At 39.6% G+C, this 17,610-nt stretch overlaps 1 protein-coding gene across 28 annotated transcripts in view; it reads left to right on the top strand.

Moving 5' to 3' along the window:
• Bbx (bobby sox HMG box containing) overlaps positions 1 to 17,610 on the top strand; it is a 240,623-nt gene that overhangs the window by 92,377 nt on the left and 130,636 nt on the right. For 23 of the 28 annotated variants that reach the window (NM_001347240.1, NM_027444.3, XM_006522549.4 and 20 more), the window contains one exon: positions 8,988 to 9,061. The gene's annotated coding sequence lies outside the window, so the exon portion shown is untranslated. Of the gene's footprint in view, positions 1 to 8,987; positions 9,257 to 17,610 lie in introns of all 28 variants that reach the window. The other 5 variants (XM_011246006.3, XM_030249279.1, XM_011246005.3 and 2 more) reach the window with 1 other exon arrangement.

Here is a 17,610-nt window from a genome sequence, read left to right as displayed (position 1 = left end):
AGTGTAGCCATGGAAACTCTTTCTTACCCCAAAGGACAAGGTGGTCCTGGCTAAGAGTTCAAAGATGCTCCAGTGGGATTTCCTTGAAGAACCCTTCCTCAAGGTGCAGGTGCTTATTATTTCTCAAGTGTGTACATGAGGGATCTGTGAGCTACCCCAGGCTCCCAGGGGCTACCCCATCGGGCTGGAGTAAGTAACAGTTGACTTCCCAGCTTGGTGCTCAGTGGCATAGAGCTAATGAATTTTTGTAAAGTACCGGGTAGTTCCCTGTCGGTATTCCTGACATAGCTGCTGGTGAGCATGATTTTATATTCTTCCTGAAAGTGAAACTTAATCTACTTAAATGTGTAATTTCCCCTCCCAGAGAAGGTCAAAGGCACATTTGTACAATTCATAGACACATAAAAGGGGCATTCAACACCTCCCTGCCAGGCCATCTGAATGGACTAATACCTGGTCATTTCCACATCTACTTATGGAAACTGCAGAAATTCATGGCTCTACTGTGTTGCTTGAAGCAGTAATCTCATGAAAAATGATAATTATGGTAAAATATTCATATTATCAAATCAGTTAATGTATACTAAAATTGGTAAGGAGTAGAAAGTGGCTACTTACACTGGTCAGAATTAAACATATGCTAAAGCTACTGAAATTAAAGTAGACTCTACAGCAAAACACCATTCTGTATGTCGATTCTGAGAATTCAAAGGGAACCTCAGAGTGCTATAATGATAAGGTTACTAAGATGACATTTATTGACGCCCAGTAACAAGTAAACACTTTGCATTTATATTGCTTCCTAATAATTCTGAATTTCATTTTTTTTTTATTCACATAGGTTCATTGCACATAGTTTTGGATTTTAATTCTAAAGGGCATGTACGGATGCTATATCAATATTTCTGAGGAGTAAAGAACCTGAGAGGCTTTGGAATTGGCCCACATTTGCAGGTTATACCTCAGACCACCAGATTTAACTTAACTCTATACTACTGGTTGTATCCTTCTATTTTGGAGACTGTGGGCATAAGAAAAAATTGTTTTCTCACTTGGTTATATTTCCTTTTTTTTTTTTTCCCAAGACAGGGTTTCTCTGTATAGCCCTGGCTGTCCTGGAACTCACTCTGTAGACCAGGCTGGCCTCGAACTTAGAAATCCGCCTGTCTCTGCCTCCGAAGTGCTGAGATTAAAGGCGTACGCCACCACCACCCGGCTTGGTTATATTTCATATTCTACTTTCTCATTGGAGACTTTTCTATAGCCCGATCTGCCTCCTGTGCCTTCTGAAACTTCTTGCAAGCCTAGCTCCTAGTGTTGAACAGCATTGCTCATTCTATGTCTCGACAGCTCTCGTCCATCCTCTCTGTATATACTATATGACAGTCATTTCTACTTCAGATTGCCTTTTATCCATTTTGTGCACAGCAGTCACTGTGTGCATACTAACTAATGTGCGTGCACACTCCCATGCACACTCGTGTCTGTGTTTGCATATGTGTGTACTTGCGTGTAGGAGTGTACCAACGTGGCTAGGCTAGCTGACCAGTGAGGTCCAGGGATTCACTTGTCTCTGCCTCCCAAGTACTATAATTATAAGCCTCTGTCACAATGCCTGATTTCTTTGACGTGAATTCAAGTCCTTATGCCTGCAAAAGAAACATTTTAATGACTGAGCTATCTCCCTAGCTGACATTACAACTCCGGATAAATTCTTTTCCTTGTCATGTTAATATTTATTTTATATTACTGTATCATTGGGTAGCTTTTTGTGTGTGCAAAATTTGTCAACTATTTTATCAGCATGACTGCTATATACTTTAGCTAATACATTGTAGTAGTAGTTCATTAATTTCCCAAACAATGGATGATTAAATCATTTTCATTGCTGTTCTACTTGTAAATAACTAAGCAGAAGATAGTTTTAAAAATATAATTTCGTAATTGGTACAGTACTGAATGCTGAAGGGGAAGGGATATCCAAGTCTTTATTTTTGACATTTCAAGAGGCCACTATTAGACAGTGAATGTAGAGTGTTATTAGATTGTTTTATCACTGCTAAGTAGTATTTCCTGGAGACTTTTTGGAAAGTAAAGAGATGGACAATTTCTGTAGTCCCTGCTAGATGCAGAGTGGACTATTTTTTAGTGTTTTTTTAATCAAAATGCTCTGGGTCATGAGGAAATGCGAGGTTTGTGATAGGAAGGTGACAAAAATCAGACTTGCACATTCCTTTTTAAAAGATTTCCATTCTTAGTATAGCTGACATCTGTAATGTCAGTTGAAGGTTGGTGCCTGGCCAAAAATGCCTGTGAAATAGTTGTGGTTTAGGTTTCAACTATAAAAAGACAGGCAGGTAATATTAATGGAAGAGTTTTATTTATTCCTAAGTAGTGTTACCACACAAGCACATCCACGTTTCCTGGAGGTGTCTGTGTCCATATGAAGATATTTTACTTCAGTGAATTATTTAGCTAGAGATCAGTCCATATGTTCTGATTTGTGTAGGCAACAGCAACAGGGCAAGCTTTAGTTAAATTAACGAGGATCTGTTAAGAACAAACAAAAAACATGAGTTCATTTCATTACATGGAAACCAGAGTTTGAAGTTTGTATTTCACGTCCCCTATAAACATGTAGCATGTATATAAACGAGTAAATTGAAGAAAACAAAAGTTAGAAAAACTTTTCAGAGAAGAGGAATCTTCTAAAGCATGCCTGTGTCATAAAAGAGCGATTGGAACACACACAATGTTGTTCCGAAATGGAGGGCGTAAGCAGAGTTTCAGTGATTGGAAGGCACCAGAACTCTTAGATGGACTGTAGGGTGGACTGTAGGGTGGGCAAGAGTTTCTGTCTCTTTCAAAGCAGAAACATCATTGGAAATAGTAATTCAAAGGTGTTGCGCGCACTCAACAGGCCAGGAAGAACGACGCTGCTACAGGATCCTTCTGCACACATTTATTCAGTCCTGTTTCTTCTTTCTCCATATATCTCCCTTGTTTTTATATCTCCCCTGTTTATATCTCCCTTGTTTTTATATCTCCCTTGTTTTTATATCTCCCTTGTTTTTATATCTCCCTTGTTTATATCTCTCCCTTGTTTTTATATCTCCCTTGTTTATATATCTCCCTTGTTTTTATATCTCCCTTGTTTTTATATCTCCCCCGAACCCTGGGCCTCTCACTCCTTTTATACTCTCATCCACGAACCGCAGGCCACGCCCCCTCACCAGGCACGCAGCCTCAGCTAATCAGGGCAGCAGGGGCATATCTCCATCAAATTGGATTCACCTGAATCCTGGTACACCTGCGCAGCACTCAAGATGTTTGTGTCTTATATGAGGAAGTCAGGTGCAAGTCATACGACTTAGCTACAGTCCCTGGCGCCTTTGGGACTGCCGCCACACCCGCTCCCCACAATTCCCCCTTTTTTCTTTTTTGGCAGAGAGAATGTCTGTAGATAGCCCCCCGCAGCCATGCCCCTTACCCGTCCTTGGGTGACAAACAGCATTGGTTTGATCCCTGTCTTAGGTTGGTGACATGCCCAGGGAGTCTTATCACTGACTACCTCTCTATCATGCCAAGCCACACCTGGGGAGATTGTGTTTTGCTTGCGGCAGGTGCATCAAAAGGCCAGAATGTTAATTAACCTATGGCCAGATCTTAATTGCTGCAAGCAAGCCTCATGGGTGAAGGTAGAGGTCTGATCCCCAGTGTGCAAGCGTAGGGGCCCTACACAAAACCATCCCTTAGGCTCATCACCCAGAGAGGTCTTGGCCAGCTCCCGTGTCGTTTTTCCTGGGGGAAGGGAACTAGGACACTGAACCTTCATGCAATCAGACATGCCTTCCACAGGATGCCAACAGCAAGCTATCCTCTGTGCAGTGCTTAGCCTCGCACCCCACGGCATAACGCAGCATAATTTCTTTTAGAGCGGCAAACCGAATCTGAGGAGATTGTCCCGCCTCCACTGCAGCAAAAGCCTACGCTACCATGGCGAAAGTGCGGGCCGCACACTCTGCACCTAACACATGTGCCAAACACAAAACACACACACACACACTATAACAAGCATACATCCCAGGGCTCTCATCCCCACTCATCTTCCCTGAAGCAAGGGATAGATAGCCAGAGGGGCTATCTCTTTAAGGGGAATTCAGGGATCAAAAAGGTATAGAAAAATTTGAATGTCATGTTGAGCTGGTATCGGCTTCTGGAATACCGAAAGGATCTCTCATCTCGGCTCCATCGTTTGTGCTTGTGGGATCATCCACCACATCCACAGGGGCAACTGGATCAGGAGCCTCATTCTTGCAGCGTCTCACCAATCTCTCCGGCACCCAAAGAGGTTCCATCTGGTCCTGTGGAAACACACAAACAGACCCTCTCGCCCATGTCAACACTGAATCTGGTTGATCCTCTCCAAATCTCCAGACAGAAGGTCCACCTACAGGTGGCTGCTGAGGAGGCATAGGGAGGCGGCACAAAAGCTAATTCGCCTTCCTCCTCCACCTCGGCTCTTTTATTTTGTCCTTTCTGTCCACCTGATAACACTGTGTCTCCTTTCTTTTTCCTTTTTCTTTTTAAGCCCTTCTCCTCCTCCGACATATTTTCTTGTTGCTCTATAAGGATTTTCTGACCTGTCTTGACTACCTTTACACACAATTTCAAACAGTAACAGAGTCCATATATCAGAACAAACAAGACCAAAACTATCAGACCTACCCACAAAGGGTCAATGGGAGAAAAAAGCATTACTACACAGCGAGGATCTATTCATCACTACACTGAGGTTATCATAGTTCCTTAACTTGTCCCCAAACAGGGAACCTTAACTTGTCCCAAAGCCGGGAACCTTTTGTTACCTTGTGCCTGCTTCCTGGCAACTTTATGCTTGCCTCTATTTTATCCGAGGTCCTTCCCAAACTTCTGGGTTACTTTGTGCCTACTTCCTGGCAACTTTATGCTCACCTCTATTTTATCCGAGGTCCTTCCCAAACTCCTGGGGTTGCAAGTTTCACTCACCGTGAACTTACCCTGCCAGCAACCACTGACTGCTGAAAGTTCTGAACTCGGTGGGGGAGTCGGTTCCCCGTACGGGCCACCAATTGTCGCGCCCGCTCTTGACCAGCAAGAACGACGCGACCACCAGTCCTTCTAACAGCAGTTTATTCAGTCTTCATCTTTCTTCTTTCTCTTCATCAGTACCGTTCCTCAGCTGAAGAGTTCTGAATCCACGCCGGATCCTTCTCAACAGTCTGTTTCACGGGAACCTTTATTAACCCCTTCTTCCCCGTTATGCAGTTCTGAATCCTCCCTGTAGCAGGGGGTCTTCACTCATGCCTGAAGATGTTTCTTTTCCCGGGTTTCGGCACCACTTGTTGCGCGCGCTCAACAGGCCAGGAAGAACGACGCTGCTACAGGATCCTTCTGCACACATTTATTCAGTCCTGTTTCTTCTTTCTCCATATATCTCCCTTGTTTTTATATCTCCCCTGTTTATATATCGCCCTTGTTTATATCTCCCTTGTTTTTATATCTCCCTTGTTTTTATATCTCCCTTGTTTATATCTCCCTTGTTTATATCTCTCCCTTGTTTTTATATCTCCCTTGTTTATATATCTCCCTTGTTTTTATATCTCCCTTGTTTTTATATCTCCCCCGAACCCTGGGCCTCTCACTCCTTTTATACTCTCATCCACGAACCGCAGGCCACGCCCCCTCACCAGGCACGCAGCCTCAGCTAATCAGGGCAGCAGGGGCATATCTCCATCAAATTGGATTCACCTGAATCCTGGTACACCTGCGCAGCACTCAAGATGTTTGTGTCTTATATGAGGAAGTCAGGTGCAAGTCATACGACTTAGCTACAGTCCCTGGCGCCTTTGGGACTGCCGCCACACCCGCTCCCCACACAAAGGCTTGCTGTTTCATGGTCCCCATTATCTTGCACTCTGATGTAAATGCATGGGTTTTCTGTTTTCAGGAGGATGGAGGAGAAGTGCTTCCTTCTGTGCAGTTGGGCTCTGTTGTTGTTCTTGAGCTATGTAAACAGAGAGGCCTTTGCATTGTGCATCATACCATGCCCAGCCATTTCCATTTTTCCCATTTGAGTATAATTGTTCCTTAGCAAATAATTGCAGTCCGGAATGACTTTTATTGAGCTTGATTGAATTAGGGGTATGTATGAGAGTGAGTTGGTTAGCTTAATCTATTAACCAGAGAATTGATGAAAACATCAGAAAAGCAGTCATTCATGGGGAATAAATATGCTACTGTGTAAGTGGGCACACAGTCACGTTGGGATCCCTTCTGCACTGAGTTTGGGATACATGCATAATTTTGGCATAGAAGGGGTTTTTTTGGTAATGTGCCTTTGAACACTGTGCCTGACATTAACACTAATTGGACGCCTTGGTAAGAAGTAGTATCTCACCTCTTCTAGTATCATAAGATTTTCAAAACACACTTCCCTTAGTTCCCAGGTGTTGAGCTGTGCCAGAAAGCCATTTAGTCCAGGATATTTCATCAGTTGCTTAGGCTGTCCTTAGGATAGATTTTTCAGATGCCAAGCCATTTGCCTCTGTTTATGGTAAGAGATGAATCATACCTATTTACTTCATGGCTTTTTCACATGTCATGATGAAGTTTCTCGGAGCGTATCAATGTTAAAGTGTATTAGCTCAGGGTTGGAGAGTGCCCTGGTAGCAGGATCCTGCGTGGGGACCAGAGATCATGAAAATGGATGCCTATTGAGTCAGTGGGACCTGACCGTGGGGAGTTAGAATTCTGAGGTTCTTTGGGGTGAGTAGGAGTGAGAGAAAGCCTGAATAGGACACAGGTAGATATTTGGTTGCTTAGATAATAAGCTACTTAGTCTTTGAACTAAGGATATATTCAAGTAATCATGTGTTTGCTTATGTGAGTGTTGTTTCCAGTGTGTGTGTGTGTGTGTGTGTGTGTGTGTATGTTTCAGTGTGTATGTCTGGGGACACTTCATGTGTCCTTCCAACATGTGGGTCCTAGGGATTGAACTGTGGTCCTCTGGCTTGGTACTTTTAAGTGCTGAGCTATTTTGCTAGCCATAGAGTTGTTTTTTTTTTTTTTTTAAAGTATTTTAAAATCAAATATTTTATGAAAATGGAGATTTTTCATAAAAATGGTACTGTATGTTTCCTTCATTAAACAGATATGTGTGTGTGTGTGTATCAGTGTTGTTCTGCTCCTATTTAGGCAGACATGATGGTGAGACTTACAGGTGTAGCCTCTCTGACATACTCTCAGAAATAGTCTCACAACAAACTTCTGTTCCTCTGTCTCTCACAATCTTTCCACTCTCTCTTCCACAATGAGCCTTAGGTGTAGGAATTGCAGTGTAGATGTAGTAGAGACTGGGTATCACAAAGCCAGTTGTTTTCTGCCTTTTGATCAGTTGTGTTTTTCTGTAATGGTCTCTTTCACAAAGAAGTGTCTTTGATGCAGAATAAGAACTGCATTTATTTGTGGGCATGAAGAAAAATATTTAGAATGTAGTTAGGGATTATGGCCACAAAATCAATGGGTCAATGGGTCCTCCCTGAGACCATCATACACACACAACACACACACACACACACACACACACACACACATACATGTATACACACATATGTATATATATATATACACACATATGTATGTATATATTGGTTACATTATACAGACTGAGCAGGTTGTATTTGTACATTTAGGAATCTCCCTCTCCCCTCCCCTTCCTCCCTCCCCTCCCCTCTCTTCCCCTCACTCCATCTCTCTCTGTCTCTTTATCTCTTTTCTCTCTCTCTCTCTCTCTCTGAAACAATAATTAAAGAAAAAGAAGCCATAAATTTGAAAATAGAGGAAGGGGTGGTGAATGGGAGGGGGAAATGATACATTAAAATTATTAAAAATATAACTGATTTTTAAAGCTATAGCCACATACTTATCTGAAAGTGATTCAGTAGTATCTGGTGTGAGATAACATGAGATCATTTAATTAATATTTATTATTTTCTCTGCTATTACTTTGTAAAGTCCTGAGTGACAACTGAATCATCTATTCCTGACAGAAGGACTTCACTGAATTATAACACATTTTTGATATTTAACTGAAGAGCCATAGTTTCAATATTAACTCATTAGGAAGAAAACAAAATAAAATTAGTCCAGCCATAAAATAACTAATTAATTGATGAAGCTGTAAGTTAGTAAGAGTCAATATCTACAGTGTTTTGGTTTTTTTTTTGTTGTTGTTGTTGTTAAGGATTTATTACAGTTGAAACAAGCTAAAAACTGTGTCTCAAAAACTCAAATATTTTGATTCTTAAAAGCCATGTGTTTCAGCCTGTGCCTGTCCTTTTCTTTTAACCTCATGTCTCATGGACTCCATGGACATTTCATCGCTGACTTTGATCGACTTCTATTTTCTTTTTTCTTTATACTTAGGGAAAAAATGAGTGGTTTCTTTTTGTTTGTTGTTGTTTTGTTTGTTTGTTTTTGTATCAAGTTTTATGTGTCCCCTTGCCCCTAGATGTTTTCTCATCTGTTCATTATATTGCCTTGTTTGATTTGTTACCTTTCAATAAGTGATAAGAAATTAAAGGCAGTTTATCTAGCTGAGTTGGGCATGTCATTTAAAGTAACTTGAATTTAGTGTCAGATTCACCAATTCCCACCACTGCAGGCTGTTTGTAAATCTCTATTTCATTTTAGTCAAATGTGGGGAATTGACGGCTTGTAATTCTGAGTTTGGATAACTTTACTCTGCACTGAGTAATTGCAGGGACTGTCTTTTTAGTATTCAAATCAGTGATAAACAGTTTGGGCCACGTTGTCTAAAAAGCATTGGTTAGCAAGGGGATATTTTCCTTTTATCTGGGATTATTTGGCCAAAGGAGATATGTGGGCTTTGTTTGAAAGGCCTCCGTGGCTCTCATTTTAACCACTTTGCCATGTGTCTTTCACAGAATCCTGCTGCATCACAGAAGCTGGAAGTTCTGATGTTCCATTGAAATCACAATGGACAGTCTTGACCTGACTGGTAAGAGCTGCTCTGGACATGCATCTTACTTTCTTACCTGGAAGCAGTGAGACAGTCAAAAGCCATGTGCTATCAGAGCTGGTCTCAGCCTTTTCTCATCCGATGGATTCACCTTTCATGTTGATCGGGGAAGTGTGACCCTTGTACAGTTGTTCATGTCAGTGTTTTTGTGTATAACATTTTAATCTTCATCAAGTAAGTTAAACCTTCTTACAGAATAATGAATTTAAACTGTTCAGAATCTCTGATTTCTGCATTATATCTCTTACTGATATTGGTTCAAGGCAATCTGTTGAAGTCTTACATATTTAGAAATCACACACCTAAGATATCTAAGTGGTTACTCTTCCTGGAAGTAGCTTTCCATACAGGGTTAACCTTAGGAAAAAGATGAATCAGCAGCCACTTATTACCTAGTAAAAATAATGTACAAGGGTGTGGCTGCATCATGAAAACATTTAAAATATCAAGATCACTTAATGAAGAAAAGGTTGGGATGATAAAATCTGTACACATAAATTGTATCATTCTTTCTAACACAATATATCCTTGTTCAAGTTATATTTTTTAAATTGTTGCTTTAGAAAAAAATTCCTTATCAGCTTTACAATATGGCAATAGTATTTTAAAGTTAGTATTAGTAACAATAATAGCTGGACTTTCCCCATCTGGGTATGCAAGGTGTGATTAGAGATACATGAGTACTTTGTGCTTTATGGATGTTTTAAGATTGTAGAAATGAGTGTGAATTAACATGAGGAAATATATTAAATAGTCTGATTACAGTTTTTTAAGAAACTTTTTTTTTAACGTTCCAGTTAAATCAATGTGGCTAGAATAACTGTATCTCTTCTTTTCTGTTTGAAGAATTGTATTTATTATTGGATGTTGCTCTTATCACTTTTAACCTTCTTTTGCATATCATTGTCTAGCATTGAACTGCTAGTAAAACATATAATTTAGTTTAATATATATTTACTATAAGCTCATTTAAACACTAGCAAAGTTTCAATGTGAATAAGAACAGGCTTTTGTTACTGTTTTTACACCACACTGTACTATCTTAAGGCCACATTTATTAGCGGTACAAATTTTGGCTTTAGGAAGGCAAGTCTGAATCTAATTATGCTTTTACTGAGTCAGCAGAATAGAGTATCAGATATTCAAGAGTTCATTGGAAAATATCCTGTGTGCTCTTAATTGCTAAACCAGAGAATATAGGGGGGTCTAAAGAAAATTAAATTTGTGGCAGTACTCTGAGTCGATTATATATGAGTATGTCTATAGAAAATAAGGTAGGTTACTTCATTTTACCTGTTCAGAAAACAGTTATAAACAGGCCATTTCATAACAGTTTTAACTAGGTATCCATGTGACCGCTGATTTCTGAGTGATGAACTAATTATTGCAATGAAAATATGTTACACTGACTCCAAAGAAAAATAGGAATTCAAGTTGTTGATAAAGTTTAAGATGAAATTTTAATTGAAGATGTTCTTCTAGCTTATAGTTATATTTTTATTTATGCAATCACATACAATAATAAGAAACAGAAAAGATGACATACAAAATCAAAAGTGATCTAGGAGTTGACAAATGGATGCCAGAGCCAATTGAATCTGAGAAACCATGTACATTTCATTATCAAGTGTTTTAGTGTTCTATCACTGTTAAAAGAAGCCATGACCACAGCAATTTAATTGGGGCTTGCTTACAATTTCAGAGGTCTAATCCTTTCTCATGACAGAGAGCATGGTTGGCACACAGGTAGACTTGGTACTGGAGAGGTTGAGAGTTCTACATCTGGATCCCCAGGCAGCAGGGAGAGAGAGTGACTGTGAACTTGGCATCTGAAGCATTAAAGCCCATCCCCAGTAGTAACACATCTCAAAGCCACGCCTCCTAACCCTTACAAATATTCTCTCCTAAGCAGTGAAATACATGAGCCTAGGAGGGCTGTTCTTATTCCCACAGTTTCATGGCATGTTACAGTAAAAATTATTTTCCTTTTTATTTATGCTTCCATGTCTGTTCATGCTCTTCATTGTCCGGGAGTGGCCTTGGGAGTGACCTAAGTGTTGAAAGTCTGATCAGGACGGGCAGTTTTGACTTTATGTCCAAAATACCATCTACTGCCCTTCTTTAGTGAGACGAAGCCTACATAGGCTTAGAATTCCAAGAAGTCCTCCAGCAGGTGCACATGTTTGAAATAAAATTGTTCAAGCACAAATCCGTTTGTAATGTGGAGTACTGTCTCTGCAGAACTGGAATGGGGAACTGCCATGATTCCTAGCTAGTTTTTTTGTATTTGACCCTCAGAACTTTGCTCATCACTTTCTTACATTCACAGACAACTTAGATTATTGTTTCATAATCAGTTTGCAAATGACCAAGTACTGCTGCAGACTGGAATGTCTGTAGTTTGCATAGACAATTAGGAAAGGGAAATAGGCTTGTAAGCTTTTCACCTAAGTTTGTCAAGTTAATAAACTTTTTTTTTTTAGTTAGGGACTCAAGTATATAGCCTAGGGTGATCGCAAATTCGTCATCTTCTTGCCTCAGCCTCCCAAGTGCTGTGATTAAAGATGTGCACCATCTCTTCTTCCTGAACAGAACTTTATTCATACTGTTACTTAACAAAGTGAGAAAGGAAATGAATACTTTTTCCAGTGTAATAATTTTAACAGATGTGATTGTAGCCAAATGCCTTTGGATTCTTAGTCAGTTTTAAGAATAGTTTAGAGGTTAAGAATACAACCTGGAGGAAGCTGTTTTCTATACCAAAGAATGAGATGGAAACAAAATGTTTCTAAGTTATTTAATCCATAAATAAGAAATATGGTTAATTATGGTGAAGATGCTAAAAACAGCTTTGGAACCTTTGAAATAAGAGACATTTGAAGTCATCAAATTTATTTTTATACCGTGAATTGATTGAATATGAAAATGAGACTCCTATAAGTGAAGATATCAAATCTAAGAACTTGAAAAACAGAGAACAAAAATAAGTATAATAGAGGAGTTAAATGAATTCCTTGTACATTCTCTGCTATCAAGGAAAACAATGGATATTTGAAAATTAGGTTGAAGAACAAGAGAATTATGTTTCTTAGATTATATGTTTGCTTTTACTCTCTTGTCAAACTAAATTCACATTTCTTTTCAAGGTAGCATTCTTTTACTTTGTAAGAGAGTTGAGACTCCAAACAGCAAGTTGACATATATTCAGGGTTGAGATAAACAGAAAAGAAATTAAATTGTGTATGTGAAGTAATGCAGTAGAAGTCAAAGAACCTTATGTCACATGACTCCAGCTGCTTTTACTCCCTGCTCTCCCCCTGTCCCCTCCCCCTCTTTCCTGAAGACAGCCGGATTACTTGTTTTTCTCATCACTGTGAGAAAGTACTGTCTAGAAACTGCTTAAGGGGAAGAGGTTTGTTTTGGCTCCTGTTCAAGACTTCAGTCCACCATGCTAGGGAAGGCATGGCTTCTGGGCTCCACTGGTCACATCGTCTCATTGGACCAGGTTACAGAGAGTCTGAGGGAGAGCGTGAGCCACAGCCAGGTCATGTCCTGTAAAGATTCCCCAGCCTCTGGAAACAGCACTGTAGCTGACTAGCACGCATTCAGTACATGGACCTTGAGAAATTTAACATCCAAAGTCTTCGAGTATCAGCCTAGATGCCATTCACTGAGTGTGTAGTGCTGCTGTTTACTGTATGATAGTGCACTTTTATGTTAAGTACATCAAGTGGATTGGCACTTGGGCATAGTAGTACATAGTACAAGCAATTGTACCACATACTACTACGATGACATCAATAACATCATTTTGTTGTTGTTATTGGCTAGTTTTTTATATACTTGTGTATATATTCTGTGGCCTTAGAATAATTTGAGTCTCTGTTGATTTGAGATCTGTCTGAAGTGAAATATAATCAAAAAGCAAGAACTCGTTCAGTTAAATGCTTCTCATGCAAAAATAACTTTAATTTGAAATTTTATCTGTTCATTTCTGTATTTAACTACATGTATGTCTAACTACAGGATAAACTGAGTCATGATCTTATTCTGTAGATGTTAGTTTAATTGATTAAGAAGCACTTTAACCTTTTTTTGTCTAATTTTGATTTCAGTTTCCTCAAAAGCTATTTATTTCTGAAATGATTCAAACTTGAAAGCAGAGGGAGGAGAGAGGGAAAGATTGGGGGAGAGACAATGGGTTTGGGGGAGAGATAGTGGGGTTGGGGGAGAGACAATGGAGTTGGTCGAGAGACAGTGGGGTTGGGGGAGAGACAGTGGAGTTGGAGGAGAGAGTGGGGTTGGGGGAGAGACAGTGGGGTTGGAGGAGGCTTTTTTGGCAAGTCTTTTGGAGAGCATCCCCCATGATCTGACTTCTCACCTGGCAACCACAGGTTCTGCAGCCTTTCATTAGTGCCACACTGGGGATGGGAAGCCTTTCTCTAGATACTAACTATAGCAAGATGAAAATTGTAATATTTCTATCTCAGAACTCATGTGCATTTTAATATAAGATGTGCAGGACATTAACTGAGCACTCTATACTTTCATATCGATTTTGTATATGTGACTATACGCATGTGGGAACTTCAGTCGGTTGTGAGGCTTAAACTTAGGAAGTCTGCATGGCTGTGCTACTATAACCTGAAGACAGTGCCTGCAGTACAGATGCTCTAGAAACATTGGCAAATTAGTGCCATCCAAATTCAAATTCTGCATTCCATTAAATTTGCTGTTAGTAAGCACCCCCAGGTTAGTTATTTTATAATATATTTATTTCTTCCTGGCTGAATTCAGGAAGGAGGAATATTTAAAAATTTTGTATGCCTTTAAGTTTACAGTTAGCTCTATAATCATTAAATGTTGGTGGCTCTGTAAAGATAAGATGAATTGTAGATATCTTGGCTCATTTTTCATGACACTTAATCAACAAGTGTTTGTAAGACATGTTAGCCTTCTAACAGATTGTGCTCTATCTTCACTGTGGCTTGACTGGTGGAACATGTGGTAGTTGCAATATTAATATATGTAAGTTAGTTTACTTTAGGTCATATGACTCTAGTCAACCTTTTATATGACCTATAAAGATGATAGTTAGTAGTATTGTGTATTGACTTTATATTGACTTCTGTAACTCACTGAGTTTAACTTGCGCCTGTGCCTCTGCATCTATATTGCTATCTTTAAAGGCAGGTGAATTATGTACTACCTAATTGTTCTTTAACACTGAGGGGAGGCCCCTTATTACCAAGTGCCTCCTCGTGATACGGTTGTTTTCACTTCAAGTCATGTTTTACACTCCTAGACATTGTTACAGACACTTGGAAGCAAATTAGATTTCTGCAGAGTATGTAGAGGGACTGGCTTCTGTTTAGAGCTTAGCTACTATTATGTGGTGAGCATTGTCCTTAAAAATCTGCTACCGTAATTATCAAATAAAAGAGACAGTAAAGCCTGTTATGTAAGAAATTATGTAAGAAATCTGTGCTGAGTTACATATGCTCCTCTGCATAGCTAGGTGTCACCCATATGGACATGTGTGTGATACTCTGACAATGTGTTCCATACAGTTTTTGAATACCAAGTCTGCTTTGAATACCAAGTCTGCTTTCATTGGTGCTACGGATCATCAAGTCGGTATACTATAGAGGAATCAAAAGAGAAGGGTTTAGTATCAGCCATCACTGTCAACCCCAATAATGCCAGAGCTCTTTCTATAGCAATTACCTTATTGACCAGTTGAAGAAAGGAAGCACACAGGAGGATATCTTTCAGTTTATTTGGTAAAGTGAGCATTTAAATGGACGATAAAGTTCACAGGTCTGATAGTTTATTTTTTGCGGTTAAGGTGATGTATTTTTGTATTTTTAAATTAGCTTTAAAAAGTATTAGGTATCCAAATGGCACTTTGTATGTGCGTTCTTTGGTTTGTTTCCACCCCTTCCTTTCCTGCTTTCCTTTCTCACCCAGTAGCCGCATACCTAATTAGGTTTATGGGCTTCCCCAACTTACTTCCATATGGTTTCCTTTCTTTTAGTCACTTGGGCCCATTTCTAGTTTTCTGGCTTTTATGCAGTATATTTACTACCACCTGGACACCTGTGTATAGACACTGTGTTTCTTATTCACTTTGAGACCAATTCACTGTTTAAAGACCATAACATAATTTTTTTCTAATAAGGCTGTTATACTAGATTCTGTTGCTAGAAAAGATGATCCAGTCAGTTCTTTTTAAAATGAGTTTTAATTGATGATCAAAACCACATTTTTACTACACTTGATCTTAGCCAAAAGGCAGACGAGTGATCAAAATCACATTTTTAATGAATTTTTTTTGTGCTAGAATATTTTCTACATTTGAGTTCCTAAGTGCCTCTAAAGTATGCTTTAGATTATTTCCTTTTTGATGCTTTTAAATAAATATCCTTGCTTGGCCTGTATAGATGGTCTAGTAAAGTGCTCACTGGGCAAGCGTAAGGACCTGAGTGTGTTTGATGTACACTGCTAATCGCAGCCCCTAGGAGGCAGTGACGGACATTCCTGATGTTCACTAGCTCAGCAACCTGGCCTAGTCAGTGAAGCTTCAGGGTGATGAGTGGCCCTGTGGATACTGAGGAGCAAGCAGCACTGGAGACTGGCGTCTGGCCTCTACACGTGAGTGGACCTGCCTGTACGTGTGCCCATGTGGCTGGGATGTACACAGGCTTCTTGATTGCCAACTGCATAATGATCACTGCTGATTCTTGAAATAAATAAGCACAAGCAGAGCAGTGATTTCTTATCAATATATGGGTCAGATTTTTATGTTTTGTTTCTGAGCTCTAGGGTAGTTGTCAGAAGAACCCCAAACTAAACAAGTCCAACTCAGCTGCTCAGTATTGAGACCTGACCTGAATCCCACTTAGAGATGTCAGAAAAGACTTTAAGATGAACTTTTTTAATTAGATATTTTCTTTATTAACATTTCAAATGCTATCCTGAAAGTTCCCTATTCCCCCACCGCCCCGCCCTGCTCCCCTATCCACCCACTCCCACTTCTTGGCCCTGGCATTCCCCTCCCTGTACTGGGGCATATAAAGTTTGCAAGACCAAGGGGCCTCTCTTCCCACTGATGGCCGACTAGGCCATCTTCTGCTACATATGCAGCTAGAGACACGAGCTCTGAGTGTACTGGTTAGTTCATATTGTTGTTGAGCGACAGTCTTCATAAAGTAATCTATAAGTGCTTAGACATTCACTCTCAGGGAGACCAGAACACATCTTCTATGAAGGTAATTTCAACGTCTTTTTCTTGGAAGCTGCCTTCGACTGTTTCAAATCAAGGCTTATCCAGGTGCTAATATCATTTCCTCACATGCACTCAAGTGACTTTCTTTAAAATGTCATCAGTAAGCATACTTCCTAAACACTTCACCCACAGGACTTACATTGTTATAATTGGCATCTCAAGGAGGTGAATAATGAGCTCCCAGCTTTTCTTTGACATCAAGGACTGTAATACTTTATGTAAAGTCTACTCTTAATAAAAATCCTTTTGAAAATTCTTCACCTGTATATGCAGTTTCTGGGCTCTGCGGCAAATAAAGAGTCACTTGTTTTGATCTCCAGACAGTGTTATAAAAGATATTCCAGCTAGAAACAGTAAGGATGAAAACTGCAACTTTTCTTTGCACTTTATATGCTATGTTCTCCGTGTACATATATATGTGTGTATATGTATATTATTATTGTTAAGTTATAATATAATTGTTGCTATTACTTGAGCCCTTGAACCAAGGTCTACCTGTGTAGTCCTGGATGACCTGGAATGCCCTATGTAGACCAGGCTGGCCTTGAACTCAGGGAGATCTGCCTGGCTATGGCTCCTGAATACTAGCATTAAAGTCATCTCTTATCAAACTTATCTCTTCATATATTTATGCTTATAATTTTTCATTGTAGTTTCTACAGTGATCTTTTTAATATAGATATTCATTTTTCCTATTTAATATAGTAAAGAACTGAAAAGCTCAGGAAACTTATTGTTTGAAACTTTATTGTTTGAGCTATTTCACTACTTAAGATAGAAAACTGGAATTAAGTCTAGTCTCTTTGACTTTTAAAGACTATGCTCTCTATATACCCGTGCAATTTTATGATATGTTTGACATCATAAAACTGGCATTTTTTTTTACCATCTTTGATGGCAGCCTTCACCCTAGAGTGGAAGCACACTGCCTCAGTGTTACCTTCTGTTACCTCTGTCAGCTTGGAGGAATGGACTGGCCCTTTTATCTGCTCCAGTGATCACACTGGCATTTGTTATTGCAGACTAACGCAGAAAGTTGCTTTATGGTGTTACCTGTATTATTGTTGTTGCTCTTGTTACCATGGTGTTTTATATGAGAAGGACTTGCTATGTAACCTCGCAAATGCTTAAATTTGAAATCTTCCTGGCTCTGCTTCCTAAGTGCTGGAAGAGCATGCGTGCATCACTGTGGCAAGCTAAGAGGTGAACAAATATCTGCAAGTCATTTAAGTTGTGATGA

The sequence above is a fragment of the Mus musculus genome, chromosome 16 (assembly GCF_000001635.26).
Source record: "Mus musculus strain C57BL/6J chromosome 16, GRCm38.p6 C57BL/6J".
NCBI lineage: Eukaryota > Metazoa > Chordata > Mammalia > Rodentia > Muridae > Mus > Mus musculus.
The sequence above is the reverse complement of the archived record's forward strand: the minus strand, read 5'-3'. Positions and strand labels throughout refer to the sequence as shown.